General features: G+C 38.3%; 1 protein-coding gene across 2 annotated transcripts in view; it reads right to left on the bottom strand.

The window, feature by feature from the left end:
- Positions 1–24,358, bottom strand: part of PIK3CG (phosphatidylinositol-4,5-bisphosphate 3-kinase catalytic subunit gamma) — a 190,865-nt gene that overhangs the window by 108,619 nt on the left and 57,888 nt on the right. The window contains exon 1 of one of the 2 annotated variants that reach the window (XM_053716570.1): positions 14,077–14,158. The exons of the other annotated variant lie outside the window; for it this stretch is intronic. The gene's annotated coding sequence lies outside the window, so the exon portion shown is untranslated. Of the gene's footprint in view, positions 1–14,076; positions 14,159–24,358 lie in introns of those variants that run through there. 2 annotated transcript variants of the gene reach the window in all.

The following is a 24,358-nucleotide window of genomic DNA, read 5'->3' as shown; positions in this document are numbered from 1 at the left end:
AGGCCTCTTCCAGAGACTCAAACCAGAAGGCCGCAGCAGCAGTGACCGGGGCAATGCATGCAAGAGGCTGGAGAATAAAACCTTGTTGAATAAACATTTTCTTAAGGTAACCCTCTAACTTTTTATCCATTGGATCTAGGAAAGCACAACTGTCCTCGACGGGGATAGTTGTAAGCTTAGCTAGGGTAGAAACTGCTCCCTCCACCTTAGGGACTGTTTGCCATAAGTTCCGTGTAGCGGCATCTATTGGAAACATTTTCTTAAAAATAGGAGGGGGAGAGAACGGTACGCCTGGTCTATCCCATTCCTTAGTAATAATTTCTGAAAACCTTTTAGGTATTGGAAAAACATCAGTGTAAACAGGTACTGCATAGTATTTATCCAATCTACACAATTTCTCTGGCACTATAATGGTGTCACAGTCATCCAGAGTAGCTAAAACCTCCCTGAGCAACACGCGGAGGTGTTCAAGCTTAAATTTAAATGTTGACATATCAGAATCAGGTTGAAGGATCTTCCCTGAGTCAGAAAAATCACCCACAGAAAGAAGCTCTCCTGCCTCAGCTTCTGCATATTGTGAGGGGATATCAGACATAGCTACTAAAGCGTCAGAGTGCTCTGTATTTTTTCTAGCCCCAGAGCTGTCTCGCTTTCCTTGTAACCCTGGTAGTTTGGACAATAACGCTGTAAGGGTATGATCCATAACTGCCGCCATGTCTTGTAAAGTAAACGCCATGGGCGCGCTAAATGTACTTGGCGCCTCTTGAGCGGGAGTCCCTTGAGCGGGAGTCAAAGGTTCTGACACGTGAGGCGAGTGAGTCGGCATAACTTCCCCCTTGTCAGTTTCCTCTGGTGATAAATTTTTTAAAGACAGAATATGATCTTTATAACAAAGTAAAATCAGTACATTTGGTACACATTCTAAGAGGGGGTTCCACAATGGCTTCTAAACATAATGAACAAGGAGTTTCCTCTATGTCAGACATGTTTAAACAGACTAGCAATGAGACCAGCAAGCTTGGAAAACACTTTGATAAATGTAAACAAGCAAAAAATAAAAACGGTACTGTGCCTTTAAGAGAAACAAATTTTGTCAGAAATTGAAAAACAGTGATAAAAAACAGTAAATGTTACGAAATGTTTACAGTGTGTATAATAGACTAACAGAGCATTGCACCCACTTGCAAATGGATGATTAACCCCTTAGTTTCAAAACCGGATAAAAAAAAACGATATAAACGTTTTTTAACAGTCACAACAAACGGCCACAGCTCTGCTGTGGCCCTACCTTCCCATATAACGACTTTGAAAGGCACAAAAACCCTTTAAGAGAGGTCCTAAATGTTCAGGGGACTCCTTCAGGGAAACTGGATGTCTCAAGCTGCAAAATCTAATGTGCATTTAGGCGCGAAAATAGGCCCCTCCCAGCCTGTATTCACAGTGAGAGGGCCTAACAAAACTATCCCTAGGCAAAATCTAGCCAGCCATGTGGAAAAAACTGGGCCCCAATAAAGTTTTATCACCAATATGTATAAAAAACGTTTAAACACTTCCAGCAAATGTTTTATGTTTCAGTAATGTGAGAAAGTAATAAGAATATTACCTTTTACAGCAAGCATGATACTAGTCGTTATTAAATCACTGTAATCAGGCTTACCTTAAATAAATCCGGTATTAACAGCATTTTCTAGCATTATTCATTTCTCTAGAAAAATTTAAACTGCACATACCTCATAGCAGGAGACCCTGCAAGCCATTCCCCCAGCTGAAGTTATCTCTCTCTTCAGTTATGTGTGAGAACAGCAATGGATCTTAGTTACAACCTGCTAAGATCATCAAAAACCACAGGCAGACTCTTCTTCTACTTTCTGCCTGAGGCTAAAATAGTACAACTCCGGTACCATTTGAAAATAACAAACTTTTGATTGAAGATAAACTAAATAAAAACACCACATCTTTAGCTACTTCCTATCTTGTCAAGAGCTGCAAGAGAATAACTGATAGTGGCAGTTAGAGGAGGAGCTATATAGACAGCTCTGCTGTGGGTGATCCTCTTGCAGCTTCCTGTTGGGAAGGAGAATATCCCACAAGTAATGTATGATCCGTGGACTGGATACACCTTACAAGAGAAAGGTCAACCCGCCCCTACCGAGCAAGACATGTCCACATACTTGTCACGACTGCATCTTCCTTCTCTCACAAATGAACAGCAGACAGAACTCAACCTACCAATTTCCCTTAAAGAGGTTAAAAATGCCATAATGGATCTCCCAGCGGGGAAGGCACCCGGTCCAGATGGCTTTGGGAATGCTTATTACACATCATTTAAAAACATATTAGCCCCCCACTTATTATCTTATTATCAAGACATTGATAATAATAAGCCCTTCTCGCTCGCAGCCCTACAGGCACACATTGCGGTGATCCCGAAGCCTGGCAAGTCAAAAGAATTGAAACCCAATTACCGTCCGATATCATTGTTAAACTCGGATGTTAAAATATATGCGAAGATTTTAGCAAATAGGTTGAACCTGATCCTCCCCTCCATAATCCACCAGGACCAAGTAGGTTTTATACCAAACAGGGAGGCAAAGGACAATACGGTTCGCAACATGCACCTCATCTGGCATGCGAAGGCTGAGGGAATCCCCGCTGTGTGGTTATCCATGAATGCGGAGAAAGCCTTCGACCGAGTGAGCTGGTGATTCCTAAAGATGACATTGCAAACACTAGTTCTGGGAGACAAAATGCTGCGTAGAATTTTTGCACTTTACTCAGGACCCAGCGCCAGAATTTCATTGAATGGCATCCTTTCACCACCCTTTCAGATCTCTAATGGCACGCAACAGGGCTGCCCCCTCTCACCCCTGCTATTTGTTTGCTTGCTGGAAACACTGGCCGCCAAAATCAGACTCAATAAGGATATCGCGGGGTTAGTTATCGGAGACAGGGAGTACAAACTCTCCCTGTTCACTGACGATATCCTGTTCTCTCTCACCCGCCCTGTTATGTTCATTCCCCCTCTAATGGAGGAACTGAGAGTTTTTAATAAATTTACAAATTTCTTAATCAATCATGCAAAGTTAGAGATTCTTGGACTGTCCATTTCAAAACAAATGGAGCTCCAAATCTCGCAAATTTGCCCTTTTAGAATATAAAATACCTGGGCACCCAGCTGGCGGAAAACGTTGACATGACATATAAGCTAAACTATATACTGATTGGCAAGACATTGGTCAGAGATCTTTCCTCATGGAATTCTAAACGTTTGACATGGTTAGGGAGGGTTAACACCATTAAAATGAACACTTTCCCCAGACTATTATATATTATGCAGACCCTCCCAATCCCCTTCCCGTATAGATACACTTCACACAGATACAACAGGTCTTCCACTCCTTTATTTGGAAAGGTAAGCACCCCAGAATCAATAAAAACATAATGATGCGGTCAAGGGAACAAGGAGGGCTGGGAGTCCCAAACGTAGATTTATATAGAAGTGCAATTTTCATACAACGAATACTAGATTGGAGGATTCATAAATCTCAGAAACGATGGGTTGAGTTGGAGGAGTAGTACTATCAGCCCTTTGTTGGCAACCAGATTTCAATCATATAGCCAAAACCATTGCTAACCCCATAACCAAGGAGACAATAGGACAATGGATCGTGGCAAATAGATATAACCCATGTCTCTCCTCCAACCCTTCCCTGCTGACCTCCCTGACCCATAACAGTGAATTTTCGATAACAGACATGAGGGGGACAATGGACAGGGATAAGAACTTAGTGGAACTAGACGTGCACCAGGTGACCAACTCCGAACAGATACAGACCCAATCACAACTCCTTGAACAGGGACTTACTTGGTTTCACAACTGGTTTAACTACAGACGGTTGCATCACTACATAAAGATTCATAATCACAGCAATAATATGCTGAGACCTCTCACAAACATAGAGAAATTATTTGCATCTACCCACCCCAGGAGACACATGCTATCTAGGATATATGCCATATATTCCCCCCCAGGATCATTTCAAACTTTACGGTCTTGAGAACAGTTGCAAGCCAAATCTCGGGTCCTGGATATAGCGAGGTGTAGTTCACTCTGCGAGTATTCACAGTCTCCAATTTTTCATTTAGTCCCTTAGGATACAGAGTTTGCAATAGATAAATCCATCTTGTCTCCTTTCTTAAGAGGCAGTTATCTTAATCACCACCTCTACCATTTTGGATGCCTCTATCCCAATAAATTTAAGTGATGCAGAGTTACTATTATTATACTCAGTAAAGTGACGTGCTACACTGGTGTCTCTGGAGTAAATAATATCATCTTGGTGTTCCTGTATCCTATCCTTAAAAATTATTTTAGTTTTCCCTACATAAAAATAAGGACACAAACATTTTAGTAAGTATACTACATCCACAGAATTACAGTTAGTAAATATTTTGATTTTGTATTCACTACTATTATCTGTATAGAAAGTTTTACGTTTCTGCATATATGGACAGTAGACACAATGTCCACAGGGATAACTCCCTTTAACTTCTTTATGAAGGCCTAGACAATTTTTGGGGGATGGAGTTTTCACAAATGTACTTTTGACCAGTTTATATTTCAAACTGGGAGATTTTTTAACCGTCATTAGTGGATACTCTCCTACCTTTTCTTTTTTCATCAAGCATTAAAATATGCCAATTTTTTTAAAGGATACTTCTGATGTTACTCCTTTGACAGTTATATGTAGTGATGAACCTGGCAAGACCACTAGTAGTTCTGGTTAGAACCAAAGAGCAAGGAATCTGTTTTGTTTTCTTACTTTATTCAGGGTTGATTTAATTAATTTCTTAGAATAGCCCCTGTTAATGAATCTCTCACTCATTAATTTAGCATGATATTCGAATATCATTTTAGAGGAACAATTACGTTTAAGCCTTAAAAACTGGCCATATGTAATACCTCTTTTTAATGGTTCTGGATGGTAGCTTGTGGCCTTTAAAAGGCTATTTGTGGCTGTCTCTTTTCTATAGTTTTCAGTTGCTATAGAGGTGCCTTCTTTCTTAATAAGAATATCTAGGAAAGCTATTTCTGTTTTACTGCATACCATGGTAAGCAAGATATTACGGCAGTTATCATTGAGCATACATACAAATTCTTTTAAAATCATCTCTATTCCAATCAGCCAATAGAATGCAAGCTCAATCTTATTGGCTGATTGCAACAGCCAATATGATTTTTTCACCTTTAATTCCTATTGGCTGATTTCTGAATTCTATCAGCCAATCGGAATGTAAGGGACGCCATCTTGGATGATGTCACTTAAAGGGAAACTTCATTCTACAGCAGCGATCGGAAGAAGAGGATGCTCCGCGCCGGATGTCTTGAAGATGGACCCGCTCTGCGCCGGACGGATGAGGATAGAAGATGCCGTCTGGATGAGGATGGATGTCCAATCTTCGAAAATTGTGGATCGTAGGGGGTTAGTGTTAGTTTTTTTAAGGGTTTATTGGGTGGGTTTTATTTTTAGCATAGGGTTTGGGCAATGTAAAAGAGCTAAATGCCCTTTTAAGGGCAATGCCCATCCAAATGCCCTTTTCAGGGCAATGGTTAGCTTAGGTTTATTTAGAAAGGATTTTATTTGGGGGTGTTTGTATTTTTTTTAACAGGTAAAAGAGCTGATTTTTTGGGGGCAATGCCCCGCAAAAGGCCCCTTTAAGGGCCATTGGCAGTTTAGTGTAGGCTAGGGTTTTTTTTTATTTTGGGTGGGCTTTTTTATTTTGATAGGGCTATTAGATTAGGAGTAATTCATTTTTATTTTTGATAAATTCTTTTTTTTTAATTTTGTGTAATTTAGATAATTGTATTTTATTAATTTAATTTATTTTATTTGATTGTAATGTTAGGTTTTAGTGTAAGGCAGGTTAGGTTTTATTTTACAAGTAACTTTGTATTTATTTTAGCTAGGTAGTTAGTAAATAGTTAATAACTATTTACTAACTAGTCTACCTAGTTAAAATAATTACTAACTTACCTGTGAAATAAAAATAAAACCTAAGCTAGCTACAATGTAACTATTATTTATTTTGTAGCTAGCTTAGGTTTTATTTTATAGTTAAGTATTTAGTTTAAAATAGGAATTATTTGTAAGTTTAATTTTGATTTATTTTAATTATATTTAAGTTAGGGGGTGTTAGGGTTAAGGTTAGACTTAGGGTTATGTTAGGTTTAGGGGTTAATATATTTATGTAGTAATGTGGGAGGCCAGAGGTTTAGGGGTTAATAGTTTATTTTAGTATATTTCGTTGTGGGGGGCTTGCGGTTTAGTAGGTAATAGGTGTGGATGGACGGCAGAATAGGTGTTAATATTTAAATAGTGTTTGCGGTGCGGGAGGGCAGTGGTTTAGGGGTTAATAGGTTTATTATAGTGGCGACGATGTCGGGGAGCGGCGGAATAGGGGCTAATACATTTTTTAAGTGGCAACGATGTCCGGAGCGGCAGATTAGGGATTAATAAATTTATTTTAGTATTTGCGATGTGGGAGGGCCTCGGTTTAGGAGTTAATAGGTAGTTTATGGGTGTTAGTGTACTTTTGAACACTTTATGAGTTTTATGCTACAGATTTGTAACGTAAATCTCATAACTACTGACTTTAGATGACGGTACAAATCTATTCAGTATAGGGTGTACCGCTCACTTTTTGGCCTCACAGCAAAACTTGTAATACCGGCGCTATGAAAGTCCCATTGAAAAAGGACTTTTTTTAAAGTGCGGCACTGACGTTGCGTGAAGGCCAAATAGGTGTGTGGTACACCTATTCTGACAAGACTTGTAATAGCGGCGTTAGGGAAAAAGCATTGTTATGAAGCATAACGATGCTTTTTCACTGATAACGCAAAACTCGTAATCTAGCTGAAAGTTATTTAGTATGAATGATTGAATACTTTGAAAGAAATCTTTTCTCTTTTGGTAATATAGCATTGGAGTTTAGCAGTCTTTTTCTTTTTTGCAAAACTATTTGCATTTTGGTAGATAAAATATGTATTTTACTGTCTAAAAACTCCAGAATTCTAGGACCAACTAATATAAGCACACATATACAAGCCCTAGAATTCTGATTTAAAACAGTGTTATTATCCCTCACCTTTTCCTTCCAACTTGTCAATTATTAGTCTGGGCAGAGAGTGTTATAGTTCCATGCTAAAGTTGAAAAACATAGTTTATGTAAGATCTTACCTGATAAATGCATTTCTTTCATAGTTGCAAGAGTCCATGAGCTAGTGATGTATGGGATATACATTCCTACCTGGAGGGGGCAAAGTTTTCCAAACCTCAAAATGCCTATAATACACCTCCCACCTCACTCATACTTCAGTTTAACATATAGCCAAGACCGTGAGGTGTAAAAAAGGAGTAAAAAGCATACAAAAAAGAGGAACTGGAAAAAATAATGTGCTTTATACAAAAAATTCATAACCACAAAAAATATGGTGGGTCTCATGGACTCTTGCCACTATGAAAGAAATTAATTTATCAGGTAAGATCTTACATAAATGCTTTCTTTCATGTAAGTGTCAAGAGTCCATGAGCTAGTGACGTATGGGATATAAATACCCAAGAGGTGGAAGTCCACGAGTCACTAGAGAGGGAAGGATAAAATAAAACAGCTAAATTTGCTGAGAAATGAAATCCAAAAAAATAATTAAGTTTTCTAAAAAGGTCAGAAAAACTAAAAAAAAGGCATTAGAATCAAACTGAGACAACTGGCTGAAGAACCTTTCTACCAAAGGCTGCTTTCGAAGAAGCATACACATCAAAAAGGTAACATTTTGTAAAAGTATGCAAAGAAGACCAAATTGCTGCTTTGCAAATTTGATCAATTGAAACTTCATTCTTAAAAACCCAAGAAGTGGCAACTGATCTAGTAGAATGAGCTGTAATTCTCTGAGGCGGAGACTGCCCCACTTCCAAAAAAGCTTTGTGAATCAAAAGTTTCAACCAAGATGCCATAGAAATGACAGAGGCTTTCTGACCTTGGAGCCAGAAAAAAAATAACAAATAAACTAGAAGTCTTTCTGAAATCTTAGTAGCCTCAACATAATATTTCAAAGCTCTTACCATATCCGAAGAATGTAAAGACCTTTCAAGAGTATTCTTAGGATTAGGACATAAAGAAGGAACAACAATTTCCTTATTGATGTTAGAATTCACAACTTTAGGTAAAAATGTTAATTATGTCCGCAAAACAGCTTTATCTTGATGGAAAAGCAGATAAGGAGACTCACAAGAGAGAGCAGACAATTCGGAACCTCTTCTAGCAGAAGAGATAGCCAAAAGAAATAACAATTTCCAAGAAAGTAGTTTAATATCCAGAGAATACATAGATTTAAAAAGAGAAGACTAAAAAAATCTTAATTGAAACTCCAAGGAGGAGAAATAGATTTAAAAACAGGTTTAATATGAATCAAAGCCTGAACAAAACAGTGAATATCAGGAAGTTAAAGGGACATGAAACCCACATTTTTTTTTTCATGATTTAGAAAGAGAATGCATTTTTAAACATTTTTCTAATTTACTTCTATTATCTAATTTGTTTTATTCTCTTGATATTCTTTGCTGAAAAGCATATTTAGATATGCTCAGTAGCTGCCGATTGGTTGCTGCACATAGAAGCCTCATGTGATTGGCTCACCCATGTGCATTGCTTTTTCTTCAAATAAGGATATCTAAAAAATGAAGCAAAATAAATAATAGAAGTACATTGTAATGTTGTTTAAATTTGTATGTTCTATCTGAATCATGAAAGAAAGATTTGGTGTTTAGTGGCCCTTTAAGCAGTGTTTCTATGAAATAAGACAGAAAGAGCAAAAATGTGTCCTTTCAAAATATTTCCAGACAAACCCTTATCCAAACCATCCTGAAGCAACTGTAAAATCCTAGGCATTCTGAAAGAATGCCAAGAATAATTATGAGTGGAACACCATGAAATATAGGTTTTCCAAACCCGATGATAAATTTTCCTTGAAACAGACTTATGAGCCTGTATCATAGTGCTAATCACTTAGTCAGAAACACCTCTATGACTAAGCACTAAGCGTTCAATTTCCATGTCATCAAATTTAGAGATTTGAGAATCTGATGGAAAAACAGCCCTTGAGACAGAAACTCTGGCCATAAAGGAAGTGGCCAAGGCAAGCAACTGGACAGCCTGACAAGGTCCGCATGCCAAAACCTGAGAGGCCAAGCTGGAGCTATCAGAAACACATAAGATTGTTTCATTATCATCTTGGAGATCACCTTAGGAAGAAGAACCAGAGGCTGAAAAATGTAAGTAGATTGGTAAAACCAAGGAACTGCTAAAGCATTTACCATCTCCGCCTGAGGATCCTTGGACCTGGAAAGGTATCTTGGAAGCTTCTTGTTCAAACGCAAGGCCATCAGATCTATTTCTGGAGGACCCCACATCTGAACCAATTGAAAAAACACATCTGGATGGAGAGACCACTCTCCAGGATGTAAACTCTGTTGACTGAGATAATCTGCTTCCCAATTGTCTACTCCTGGGATATGAATCGCAGAAATTGGACAAGAGTTGGATTCAACCCAAGAAAGTATCAGAGATACTTCTATCATTGGTGAAGGACTGTGAGTCCTCCCTTGATGATTGATATATGCCACTGTAGTGATATTGTCTGTCTGGAATTCAATATAAAGTTCTCTCTTCAATAGAGGCCAAGCCTGAAGAGCTCTAAAAATAGCACAGGAACCTAGAAGAAAGGCAAAAAGAAGCACTTAGTTTAGATTACTTAGTAAACATATGATAAATAGCCTCTCAAATAAGAAAAAGTTCAAGAGTAACCTCAGAAGCTTAAAAAAAACAGAATTCAAACATTTGCTATTCTTGTTATCAAGACGACTAGATTCCTCAATACTCAAAGTAAACAATATTTCCTTTATAAGGAATGAATACATTCAATTGAAAAGTTTGATTTATCAAAATTAGTCTCTGAAATAGGATTCTCTGAGTCAGAGAAAACCACATCAGCAGAAATACTACAGTATGCTGTCGATCAATACAAACTTCATAGGTTTATGAGAAGTTAGGAGAGATTGTTTATGTTAATTTGAAAGCGGAATAGCAGTCATAGCATTCTCTATATCTTTTGCAATATAATCCTTTATATCAACAGTAATATCATGTACATTAGACTGTAAAGGTAAAACAGTAGATGTAAATACTGTATGTAATATAGAAACATTATCAGTATGAATAATAAAACATAACAAGTGCCACATATTGAAGCTGAAGAAATAAAATCAGCTAATTAAACAATATACACACGTAGCTTTGGTAGAAATTGTGTACAGGCAGTATAGTTTCTACAGTAACATCAGAGGCAGCATCAGTTTGAGACATCTTGCAAAATGTAAACAAAAAAATAATATTTAAACAAAATATCAAATTTCCTCAAAATAGCAGTTTCAGGAATGGGAAAAAATGCTTATATGAAAAACAAAAGCAAATATCATAGCCCTCTGAAACAAATGAAAGCAGAGAGCAAAAGAAAAGAGACTAAATATAACAAAATTTTATCGGCAAAAATGACGCCAACAAAGATGACGCAAATGTTGAGAAAATTTTTTTTGGCACCAAGGTTAACAGGAAATTACACGATTTGCGTCATAACAGGCGCAACTTCTCGCCAAAAAATTTGCATCAACAAAGACACAAGAAATGACGTGACTTGCGTCACAGGAAACGCAACCTTCGCACCAAAAAAAATTGTGCCAAGAATGACTAAATAAATAGAAACATTTTGCACCATCACGAGCCTAATTTACCCGCGAAAATTTGAAAAAACAGAACCGAAGTTACAACTAGCTGGAACCTCAGGTAAGAAAAAAATTTATTAAATTTCTCCCAAACATAATTTTCCATGCTGAAACTGTTAGACTGCAAAGGGAAATAAACATTGACCTGACTCATGGCAAATATATGCAATGTATATTTAACAATTTTAAAAATATGAAGTGACAAACATAGCTGAGAGTGTCTTAAAAAAAGATTTATACTTTACCTGAAGACACCCATCCACATATAGCAGACAGCCAAACCAGTACTGAATCATATTAGCAGAGGTAATGGTAGAGGAGTATAATGTCGATCTGTAAAGGGAGGTGGCAGATGAATCCCCACGACCGAATTTACAGAGAGCCTAAGAATAGATTTCCCAAAGGTGAAAACATGGCATCATTAGGCAAATACTCTCTTCACATCCCTCAGACAAACACTGTTCTATGAGAGGAACTGTGCTTCAAAATGCTCAGAAGCGCCTTTCACAGAACAAATCAAGCACAACTTGCTTCATTCAGCATCCTCCAACGAAGGTTAAGTTTGTAAAACTGAAGTATGAGTGAGGTGGGAGGTGTATTTATAGGCATTTTGAGGTTTGGGAAACTTTGCCACCTCCAGGTAGGAATGTATATCCCAAACGTCACTAGCTCATGGACTCTTGCCACTTACATGAAATAAATTATTTTTTTCCACAAAGGAGTTTATATTATAATTATGCACAGCACAACCCCCTTATCTTAAAGTTATTTGATTATTAAACAATTTGGCTGAATGCCAAGTATAAAATGTATTTAATTAGGGGGATTGCCCCGTTGTGGTGCCGTTGTTTATTTGGCTTTTGAAATTTCTAAAAATACGTCTAAGACAAGAGATCTACATTAATTTACACATTTACATTTTTACTTACATAATTTATATGTGTGTATTTAAACATATGGATATAAATATATATATATTAAATTATGGACATCAATTACTAATAACTCTGTCTGGTAATTTTAAAGGGACACTGAACCCAATTTTTTTCTTTTGTAATTCAGAAAGAGCATGCAATTTTAAGCAACTTTCTAATTTACTCCTATTATCAATTTTTCTTCGTTCTCTTGCTATCATTATTTGAAAAAAGAAGGCATCTAAGCTTTTTTTGGTTTCAGTACTCTGGACAGCACTTTTTTTATTGGTGGATGAATTTATCCACCAATCAGCAAGGACAACCCAGGTTGTTCACCAAAAATGGGCCGGCATCTAAACTTACATTCTTGCATTTCAAATAAAGATACCAAGAGAATGAAGAAAATGTGATAATAGGAGTAAATTAGAAAGTTGCTTAAAATGTCATGCTCAATCTGAATCACGAAAGAAAAATTTTGGGTACAGTGTCCCTTTAATCATATTAAAATGGGAATGTTAGCTTATATTTGATAATTTATTATAAAAAAAAACAAAAAAACTTTTTTCATTTTTTTTTTTCTTTTTTTTTTTCTTTTTTTTTTAGATGGGGAAGTTGAAACCTATGGAAATAACATTACATATAATTTTTTAAAATATGAATAAGACCTATATATATATTTGAAAATAGTCAAACAAAAATTGTTGAACAATGAATAAAATTAAATATGTACAAAATTGAAATGATAAAAAAACATGCATTATGAGCTGTACATGACGGCGCAGACATTGCTAGGATGTGCCATAATAAATGAGAATTATTTTTTTTTGCACCTGGAGACATTTATCATAATTCGCACAGCTCGCCGTCTTAACAACTCGCATTTATATGTCTTGTTTATTGATAAATTAGGGGGCACATGTGTGCTTCTCCGAGGGCGAGCTGTGGAGAATTCACAGAATACAATGCAGCCCTTGATAAACCGAGCCCTTATCAGTGATAGAATAACATACATGCTAACCTCAACCACAGCTGAAGAATGATGGGCGAAAATGAAGTTATTAGTCTAGCAGTGATAACTAAAAGAGGAATTATAAGGACATGAAACTCAAACGTTTTATTTTAGGATTCAGATAGAGCATTTCATTTTAAACAACTTTCTTCTATTATATAATTTTTTTTTCTTTGTATGCTTTGTTGAAAAGCAAATCTAGGTAGGCTCAGGAGCGAAAATGCATTACTGGAGCTAGCAGCTGATTGGTGGCTTCACATAGATGCCTCTTGCTATTAGTTCAGATGAGGTGCTCAGCTAGCTCCCAGTAGTGCAGTGCTACTCTTTCAACGAAAGGATACCAAGAGAATGAAGCAGATTTGGTAATAGAAGTAAACTGGAAAGTTGTTTAAAAGTATATGCTCTATCTGAATCACTAAACAAAACTTTTGGGTTTCAATTTCCTTTAAACAAGCAAGAGGTTTCTACTATCCCTTTAACAAGATGCACTTTAGCAAATGTTCCAGCTGTATTTGTGATGCAGTCCTCAGCATTTTAAATGCAGGTTTAAAGGTGCAATCAGTAAAATACCGGTCACTGAGCACAAGCAACACAACAAAGCCCGTCATTTTAGGAACCTAATACTTTAGAATATCACAAATAGCTTAGAATAAAATCTGAAGATGACCATAAATCTTCCCTACATGTCACAAATGGGTAAAATGTTTGGTGTTTAATGGGATATGAAACCCAATTTCTCTATTTCATGATTCAGATAGAGCATGCAATTTTAAACAACTTTCTAATTTATTGCTATTCTCAATTTTTATTTGTTCTATTTTTATCTTTTCTTGAAAAACTGGAATGTAACTTTAGGAGCCTAACCAGGTCTGGAGCACTATACGGCAACAGTTTTGCAAGAGCTCCAGACACCTATCTAAGTATCACTTCAATAAAGAATATCATGCGAAAGAAGCAAAAACATTTTTATAACTGTAGTCTTTTTCTGAAATACAAAAGTAATTTTTGGGGGTTTCGTTTTTCTTTAAGTCAACACAAATATTTGCAGTTTCTGCTGCCATCATATTCAGCATATTTTAAATAGCTATGTCATTATATTTAGATATATTTCAATGACCTCTTGTTGTCACAAGGAAGGAAACATAAACACATTAAATAAATAAAAACCACATACTTCAATTTTTGTTACTTAAAATAAACTTCCTGACACATACGGACGGCAATAAATAATTCTAAATAAGCCCCAGCAGAAAACCGTTGCTCTTACATACAAACCTCAAACAGGAGATTTGTTTTCTAAGGAAATAAGAATGATTACCTGTTAAGGTTGCAGATGGAATGCTGTTGAAAAGTCATTTGTTTAAGTTTCTCAAACTACAGGTTGGCTGAGTTGTGCTTCTTGTCACATGTGTGTCAGAACTAAGCTGCACTTGCCTTTTCATCTAGTTGCAGAGGAAGTGCTGCTAGCAACAGGAAGGAAGCTTAAAAGCCACATTTGATTATTCATTTGATTACATATTTAGAAATGCCATGGAGCACTTCTACCTTAACTGCAGTGAAAGTCTACTAGAAAAGTAAACTGCTCTTGTGTTTCAGAGCAAATTCAAGCTGTTTAGTAAATATTTAAAAGGGACATTAAAGGGACAGTATACACCAATTTTCATATAACTGCAAGTAATAGACACTACTATAAAGAAGAATATGCACAGATACTGATATAAACATACAGGGGCCGATTTATTAAACGTTTGTCCGACATGATCCGCTCAGTGGATCATGTTCGACAGACATCGCTGAATGCCGACAGCGACATTGCTGAATGAACTGCTTGTGCAATGCCGCCCTCTGCAGATTGGCCGCTAGCAGGGGGTGTCAATCATCCCGATCGTATCTGATCGGGTTGATTGCTGTCCACCGCTCAGAGGCGGCGGACCAGTTAAGGAGCAGCGGTCTTTAGACCGCTGCTTCTTAAAGGGACAGTCTAGTCCAAAATAAACTTTGATAATTCAGATAGAGAATGCAATTTTAAACAATTTTCCAATTTACTTTTATCACCAATTTTGTTTTGTTCTCTTGGAATTCTTAGTTGAAAGTTATACCTAGGAGGTTCATATGCTAATTTCTAAGCCATTGAAGGGCTTCTCTCAGGGCATTTTGACAGTTTTTCACACCACTAGAGGGTGTTAGTTCATGTGTGTCATATAGATAACACTGTGCTCACACATGTGGAGTTCAGGTGAGCCAGCTCTGATTGGCTAAAATGGATGTCTGCCAAAATAACTGAAATAAGGGGGCAGTTTGCAGAGGCTTAGATACAAGGAAATCACAAAAGGTAAAAAAAACATAATTTATGCTTACCTGATAAATTTATTTCTCTTGTAGTGTGTTCAGTCCACGGGTCATCCATTACTTATGGGATATATTCTCCTTCCCAACAGGAAGTTGCAAGAGGATCACCCAAGCAGAGCTGCTATATAGCTCCTCCCCTCACATGTCATATCCAGTCATTCGACCGAAACAAGACGAGAAAGGAGAAACTATAGGGTGCAGTGGTGACTGGAGTTATAATTTAAAATTTAGAACCTGCCTCAAAAAGACAGGGCGGGCCGTGGACTGAACACACTACAAGAGAAATAAATTTATCAGGTAAGCATAAATTATGTTTTCTCTTGTTAAGTGTGTTCAGTCCACGGGTCATCCATTACTTATGGGATACCAATACCAAAGCTAAAGTACACGGATGAAGGGAGGGACAAGGCAGGAACATTAAACAGAAGGAACCACTGCCTGTAGAACCTTTCTCCCAAAAACAGCCTCAGAAGAAGCAAAAGTGTCAAATTTGTAAAATTTGGAATAAAAATGAAGTGAAGACCAAGTTGCAGCCTTGCAAATCTGTTCAACAGAGGCCTCATTTTTAAAGGCCCAAGTGGAAGCCACAGCTCTAGTGGAATGAGCTGTAATTCTTTCAGGAGGCTGCTGTCCAGCAGTCTCATAGGCTAAACGTATTATGCTATGAAGCCAAAAAGAGAGAGAGGTAGCCGAAGCCTTTTGACCTCTCCTCTGTCCAGAGTAAACGACAAACAGGGAAGAAGTTTGTCGAAAATCTTTAGTTGCCTGTAAGTAGAACTTCAGGGCACGGACCACGTCTAGATTATGCAAAAGACGTTCCTTCTTTGAAGAAGGATTAGGACACAATGATGGAACAACAATCTCTTGATTGATATTCCTGTTAGAAACAACCTTAGGCAAAAACCCAGGTTTAGTACGCAGGACTACCTTGTCTGAATGAAAGATCAGATAAGGAGAATCACAATGTAAGGCAGATAACTCAGAGACTCTTCGAGCCTAGGAAATAGCCATCAAAAACAGAACTTTCCAAGATAAAAGCTTAATATCAATGGAATGAAGGGGTTCAAACGGAACACCCTGAAGAACTTTAAGAACCAAGTTTAAGCTCCACGGAGGAGCAACAGCCTTAAACACAGGCTTAATCCTAGCCAAAGCCTGACAAAAAGCCTGGACGTCTGGATTCCCTGCCAGACGCTTGTGTAAAAGAATAGACAGAGCAGAAATCTGTCCCTTTAGTGAACTAGCGGATAAGCCCTTTTCTAAACCCTCTTGTAGAAAAGACAATATCCTAGGAATCCTAACCTTACTCCATGAGTAACTCTTGGATTCACACCAATATAAATATTTACGCCATATCTTATGGTAAATATTTCTGGTAACAGGTTTCCGAGCCTGTATCAATGTATCAATAACCGAATCCGAAAACCCACGCTTTGATAGAATCAAGCGTTCAATCTCCAAGCAGTCAGCCTCAGAGAAATTAGGTTTGGATGGTTGAAAGGACCCTGAATTAGAAGGTCCTGCCTCAGAGGTAGAGACCATGGTGGACAGGACGACATGTCCACTAGGTCTGCATACCAGGTCCTGCGTGGCCACGCAGGCGCTATCAGAATCACCGATGCTCTCTCCTGTTTGATCCTGGCAATCAGTCGAGGTAGCAACGGAAAAGGTGGAAACACATAAGCTATGTTGAAAACCCAAGGGGCTGCAAGTGCATCTACCAGCACCGCTCCTGGGTCCCTGGACCTGGATCCGTAACGAGGAAGCTTGGCGTTCTGGCGAGATGCCATAAGATCCAGATCCGGTTTGCCCCAACGACGAATCAGTTGAGCAAATACCTCCGGGTGTAGTTCCCACTCCCCCGGATGAAAAGTCTGGCGACTTAGAAAATCCGCTTCCCAGTTCTCCACACCTGGGATGTAGATCGCTGACAGGTGGCAAGAGTGTGACTCTGCCCAGCGAATTATCTTCGAGACTTCCAACATCGCTAGGGAACTCCTGGTTCCCCCTTGATGATTGATGTAAGCCACAGTCGTGATGTTGTCCGACTGAAACCTGATGAACCTCAATGTTGCTAACTGAGGCCAAGCTAGAAGAGCATTGAATATTGCTCTTAATTCTAGAATGTTGATTGGTAGGAGTTTCTCCTCCTGAGTCCATGATCCCTGAGCCTTCAGGGAGTTCCAGACTGCTCCCCAGCCTAGAAGGCTGGCATCTGTTGCTACAACCGTCCAATCTGGTCTGCGAAAGGTCATTCCTTCGGACAGATGAACCCGTGACAACCACCAGAGAAGAGAATCTCTGGTCTCCTGTTCCAGATTTAGCAAAGGGGACAGATCTGAGTAATCCCCGTTCCACTGACTTAGCATGCATAGTTGCAGCGGTCTGAGATGCAGGCGCGCAAATGGCACTATGTCCATTGCCGCGACCATCAAGCCGATTACTTCCATACACTGAGCTACTGATGGGCTTGGAATGGAGTGAAGGGCACGGCAAGCATTGAGAATCTTTGATAACCTGGACTCCGTCAGGTAAATCTTCATCTCTACAGAATCTATAAGAGTCCCTAGAAAAGGAACCCTTGTGAGCGGTAACAGAGAACTCTTTTCCACGTTCACTTTCCACCCATGCGACCTCAGAAATGCTAGAACTATCTCTGTATGAGACTTTGCATTTTGAAAACTTGACGCTTGAATCAGAATGTCGTCTAGGTACGGAGCCACCGCTATGCCTCGTGGTCTTAGTACCGCCAGAAGTGAGCCCAGAACCTTTGTAAAAATTCTCGGGGCCGTAGCTAACCCGAAGGGAAGAGCTACAAACTGGTAATGCCTGTCTAGAAAGGCAAATCTTAGGTACCGATAATGATCTTTGTGAATCGGTATGTGAAGGTAGGCATCCTTTAAGTCCACTGTGGTCATATATTGACCCTCTTGGATCATGGGCAGGATGGTCCGAATGGTTTCCATCTTGAACGATGGAACCCTTAGAAATTTGTTTAAGATTTTTAAGTCTAAGATTGGTATGAAGGTTCCCTCTTTTTTGGGAACCACAAATAGATTTGAGTAAAACCCTTGTCCTCGTTCCGTTCGCGGAACTGGGTGGATCACTCCCATCACTAAGAGGTCTTGTACACATTGTAGAAATGCCTCTTTCTTTACTAGGTTTGTTGATAACCTTGACAGATGAAACCTCCCTTGTGGAGGAGAAGTTTTGAAATCCAGAAGGTATCACTGAGATATAATCTCCAACGTCCAGGGATCCTGTACATCTCTTGCCCAGGCCTGGGCGAAGAGAGAAAGTCTGCCCCCCACTAGATCCGTCTCCGGAGAGGGGGCCCTGTCTTCATGCTGTCTTAGGGGCGGAAGTAGGCTTTCTGGCCTGCTTGCCCTTGTTCCATGACTGGTTGCCTTTCCAACCCTGTCTGTAACGAGCAGTAGTTCCTTCCTGTTTTGGAGCGGAGGAAGTTGATGCTGCTCCTGCCTTGAAGTTACGAAAGGCACGAAAATTAGACTGTTTGGCCTTTGATTTGGCCCTGTCCTGAGGAAGGGTGTGGCCTTTACCTCCCGTAATGTCAGCAATAATTTCCTTCAAGCCGGGCCCGAATAAGGTCTGCCCTTTGAAAGGAATGTTAAGTAGTTTAGACTTAGAAGTTACATCTGCTGACCAGGATTTAAGCCATAGCGCCCTGCGCGCCCGTATGGCGAATCCGGAATTTTTAGCCGTAAGTTTGGTTAAATGCACTACGGCATCCGAAACAAACGCATTAGCCAGTTTAAGCGTTCTAACTTTGCTCAAAGTCTCATCCAATGGTGCTGTGCGAATCGCCTCTTCCAGAGACTCAAACCAGAATGCCGCTGCAGCCGTGACAGGCGCAATGCATGCAAGAGGCTGCAATATAAAACCTTGTTGAACAAACATTTTCTTAAGGTAACCCTCTAATTTTTTATCCATTGGATCTGAGAAAGCACAGCTATCCTCCACCGGGATAGTGGTATGCTTGGCTAAAGTAGAAACTGCTCCCTCCACCTTAGGGACCGTCTGCCATAAGTCTCGTGTGGTGGCGTCTATAGGGAACATTTTTCTAAATATCGGAGGGGAAAAGGGCACACCGGGTCTATCCCACTCCTTACTAATAATTTCTGTAAGCCTTTTTGGTAAAGGAAAAATGTCAGTACACACCGGTACCGCATAGTATCTATCCAACCTACATAATTTCTCTGGGATTGCCACCGTGTCGCAATCATTCAGAGCTGCTAACACCTCCCCTAGTAACACGCGGAGGTTCTCAAGCTTAAATTTAAAATTTGAAATTTCTGAATCCGGTCTCCCCGGATCAGAACCGTCACCGACAGAATGAAGCTCACCGTCCTCATGTTCCGCAAATTGTGACGCAGTATCAGACATGGCTCTCGTGTCATCAGCGCGCTCTGTCCTTAACCCAGAGCTATCGCGCTTGCCTCTTAATTCGGGCATATTGTATAATACTTCTTTCATAACATTAGCCATATCATGTAAAGTGATTTGTAAGGGCCTTGATGTACTTGGCGCCTCAATCTTACGCACCTCCCGAGCGGGAGACGCAGGTACTGACACGTGAGGAGAGTTAGACGGCATAACTTCCCCCTCGTTGTCTGGTGATAATTTCTTTATCGGTACAGATTGACTTTTATTCAAAGTAATATCAATACAATTGGTACACATATTTCTATTGGGCTCCACATCAGCTTTTGAACATAATGAACAAGCAGATTCCTCTGTATCAGACATGTTTAAACAGACTAGCAATGAAGCTAGCAAGCTTGGAAATCACTTTCAATAAGTTTACAAGCAATATAAAAAACGCTGCAGCGCTTTTAAAAACACAGTTGAATAACAAAGAAAACTAATTCAGTTATAGTCAACAATTCTTAACGAGAAATGTATTAATTAGCAGAGGATTGCACCCATTAGCAAAAGGATGTTTAAGCCCTCAATACCCAAAAACGGATATCAAATTAAGATTTAACGCTTTTATCACAGTCAAACACCCTGTCACAGATCTGCTGTGACTGATTACCTCCCTCAAAAACGAATTTTGAAGACCCCTGAGCTCTCTAGAGACGTCCTTGATCAAAGGAGGAAGAAACAGGAAGACTGAGCTAGAATTTTAACTGCGCAATAAGGCGCTAAAACAAGGTCCCTCCCACTCATATTACAACAGTGGGAGACCTGATATAACGGTTTCTATGCAGAGAATACGTTAGCCATGTGGAAAAAAATCATGCCCAAAAAGATTTATCACCAAAGTACCTCACAAAACGAATAACATGCCAGTAAACGTTTTAAAAACAACATTTTGAATGTCATGCAAAGTTATCACTAAGCCTGCTACCAGTCGCTTCCACTGCAGATAAGGCTTAAACATTATTTCAGTATTAACAGTATTTTCTCAGTCAAATTCTAGTCCCTAGAAAATAACTCAACTGCGCATACATTTATCAGCCTGATACCAGTCGCTACTACTGCATTTAAGGCTGTACTTACATCATATGGGTAACAGCAGCATTTTCTTAGTCAATTCCATTCCCAGAAAATAATGTACTGCACATACCTCATTTGCGGGGGACCCCGCATGCTATTCCCCTCTTTCTGAAGTTACCCTACTCCTCAGAATGTCGAGAACAGCCAGCGGATCTTAGTTACGTCTGCTAAGATCATAGAAAAACGCAGGCAGATTCTTCTCCAAATACTGCCTGAGATACAAAAAACGGCACACTCCGGTGTCATTTTAAAATAACAAACTTTTGATTGAAGAATAATTAAGTAAAAACTCCAACTCCTCTCGCGACCTCCTTCTTTGTTGAGGGTTGCAAGAGAATGACTGGATATGACATGTGAGGGGAGGAGCTATATAGCAGCTCTGCTTGGGTGATCCTCTTGCAACTTCCTGTTGGGAAGGAGAATATATCCCATAAGTAATGGATGACCCATGGACTGAACACACTTAACAAGAGAAAGTATATTTATATAACTGTGTTGATTGTGCAAAACTAGGGAATGGGTAATAAGGGATTATTTATCTTTTTAAACAATAACAATTCTGGTGTAGACTGTCCCTTTAATTGCTGTTTCAGGGGAGCCTAAAGGCTCGCACGGAAACAGGGGGATCAGGGGCCCTTCGGCCCTTGACAATTCGGCCCCACAATATAAAACTTTTTAAAAACTTACTTAGAAGCTCCCAATTTAGCACAGTTGATGAGGTTTGGCTGGGACACCTAGTGAAAGTTGCTGTGAAAACAAGAAGAGCAGACACCCCCCCCCCCTCTCTGCATATGAAAAGACAGATATCATAAACAGGAGCCCTCAGGAGTCTGAAAACACATGTATAAATCTGACACTGTTGGCTTGGTTAGGAGTCCGAAAAGCAGCGCAATGTTCTTAAAAAATAAGCAAAACTATACATTTTTCCAAAAACACTACTAAATGGGCTATATAAATGGATCATCTACAAAACATTTATGCTAAAAACAATCTAGTGTACAATGTCCCTTTAAATAGTAAATACATACTAGGTATAATAATGTATTCAAAGCAAAGATTAGCCTAAAAATAACATATAGATGTGTTTTTAAAATGATATTTTTTTTATATATAGAAAAATAGGTAAAGTTTTAGTTTAATACGCTTTCATTTCTATAAAGTAATGGGTGCCGCCATGTTGAAATCTAGGTTTCCCTTATTGAATCTATTCTGCTGAGGATATGTGTGGAATATAACAATGCTAAATAGTGTTTGTATATCTAATGTGTCCTCAGCAGAAGAGATTAGGTTAGATTAGAAAGGAAAGCAATATGGTGGCTTCCATTACTTTATAAAAACTCAGGGATCGGAAAGCACACCATTTTTAAAGTTGCATTACAGGAAAAGGGAATAAAATAAAAAATTCTAAAAGTATATTGCAAAGTTCAAATAGTTATTTTTGTTACATCTAAAAGAGGGGAATTTAATATGTTTTAAAGCCTAGACAGACTTTTGTTTATTTCAGAGATTTGTGTTCCATAAGACACCATCATTTGTGGAAGAACAATGAAAATGATTTAATTTGTTGTGTTTGTTTTATCTCTCAGTATGAGGAGCCAACAATTATTTAAATACATATTTAAGTTATTGGACTGTGTGAATGAATGAGTAAAAGTATGAGGATTTGCTTGTGCTCCTTGGGTCCAACTTTGGATAGCATCATGTCTGACATGCAATCAGTTATTAGGAGTTAGCACTACTGTGGTGTGGGGGGGGGGGGGGGTCATTTACCATCCTGATGTGTAACTTAGATGGTTTCAACTACACAGAGACACTGTGACACTATTGCCATGGCAATATAGTGGCAGCCACAATTTACACATGTAGAGAGGAATATTAAACACTGAGTCCCGGTGTAGCGTAGATCCAAAAGTTTATTGGAACAGAGCCAATAAAGAACAATAAGGTGATCCCCAATGCCTGACTCGTTTCAGGCATGTGTCCATGCGCTTCATCAGAGACAATGCCCTCAACTGTACTGGGACCTTAAATAGAAGATATTAACCAATAGGTGACAATTTTCAATTAAGTGTCTAAAGTGTAATAGTGATTGGAGTAGTGAGTTGATTAAATTTGGTGCTGACTTTTATACTAGTGATCAAATAATCATATTGCTGTGCATGGTAAACAGGTTCCAGTAGAGGGGTGTAGATAAAACAGAATAATGATATATATGATGAACAAAATTAGTATAGATCAAAATTGTAAAAACTTACTTAATCTCTATTGTGTGGTTGTTTTGACAATAAAAAACATTATAAGTATACATTTTAGACTTAATTCTATAAGTCTGAAATTGTTTCTGTATAAAGAATGGTAAAAAATAGTGGTTTTATAAAATAAAATACAATTATAAAATGATAAAGTGAAAATTTATAATGAAAGGAAAGAAAAAGAAAAGTTTTTTGAAAACCTTGTACCTAAACAAATTAAAACCATTAATGAACATCATAGGAGAAAAAAAGAGGTAGTGGGAGAAGCTAAACATATATATTCTCCCTTGTATTTGAGCAGGAGGAGGACATGTTTTTAAGTTTTGTTATTACCTTTTTTTTTACTTGTAATTGAAGTGTATTGGTTAACTCTGAGAGATTCTAGTCCTCACTCCTGAGCTGTGTTAAAATTGGGTACCTCATAATTCTCCTAACAGGATTACTCTATTCCGTGAAAGGGGAGAAGGAAAATATATTCTTAATCTTAAAGTACTAAGTTTTACATATTAGTTATTAAAGTTTGCTATATTTGAGTGGATATTTGAGTGGATTATGTGGTTAAATGTATCTGTTCTTTGTCTCTCTATTTGCTTAGTTTGACATTAGTGCCATTTAGTTGTACTTAGTTTTAATCAGCTTTTTATTTGGATGATATTGTTTGGATTAATTTGTTTGGATACATTAACCCTTATCCTTTTTGTATATTAGATATCTTAGGTATCTTGATTAATGATGTAATATAATGTGTGGAAACATAAGATCAGAAGAGTCTGAACTAATGTCTCCTTTCTAGACTATAAGTATATGATTATCGCCACTAGTCAAGAGGCAGCTAGATGCTACATCTAACTCAAATGATACCAAATGTAGATATGAAGGCTAATCAATATATAGGTTTACATCATATCATCTATTTATACCTTTGGGAGTTCTGGTTTCTAATAAGAAGATCCAATATACTTCTTTTTTTAAGGAGCTTTTTTAATCAATCTCCTCCCAAGGGGTCTTTTTCTATTTGTTCAATAGCCATAAAGGAAAAGTTGGATATACCTTGTTCATGTAAATGAAAATGTTTCCCTACTGGAATTCTGGGTATGTCTTCTTCTATTAAATTCAAGTGCTCTCAGATTCTATCTATGAGAGGACGAGTTGTGATACCTACATATTATTTTAAACAGTGTTTTCATGTGATCAGGTATATCACGTAATTAGATGTGCAGTATATTCTCTGTTTGATGTGATATGTTTCTTTAGTTTGTGTAGAGGTAAATGTAAAACTCTTCTTTGTATGAGAACAACTTCTGCACAGAACTCGCCCCCATCTATAGTTACCCTTAATAGAGGACAACCAATTACCAATTGGTGGTGATGTTTTCCTTTTTATAGAAATTTTTAGTGACCTTGTCACATATGGTAGGAGCTCTTTTTGCTACATATTTTATGCCATTTTCAAGTTTGTTTCTTAGGGTGATGTCCCCA

Source organism: Bombina bombina, chromosome 6 (assembly GCF_027579735.1).
Source record: "Bombina bombina isolate aBomBom1 chromosome 6, aBomBom1.pri, whole genome shotgun sequence".
Taxonomy (NCBI): Eukaryota; Metazoa; Chordata; class Amphibia; order Anura; family Bombinatoridae; genus Bombina; species Bombina bombina.
Note: the sequence above shows the minus strand (reverse complement) of the source record. Positions and strands in the feature narration are given on the sequence as shown.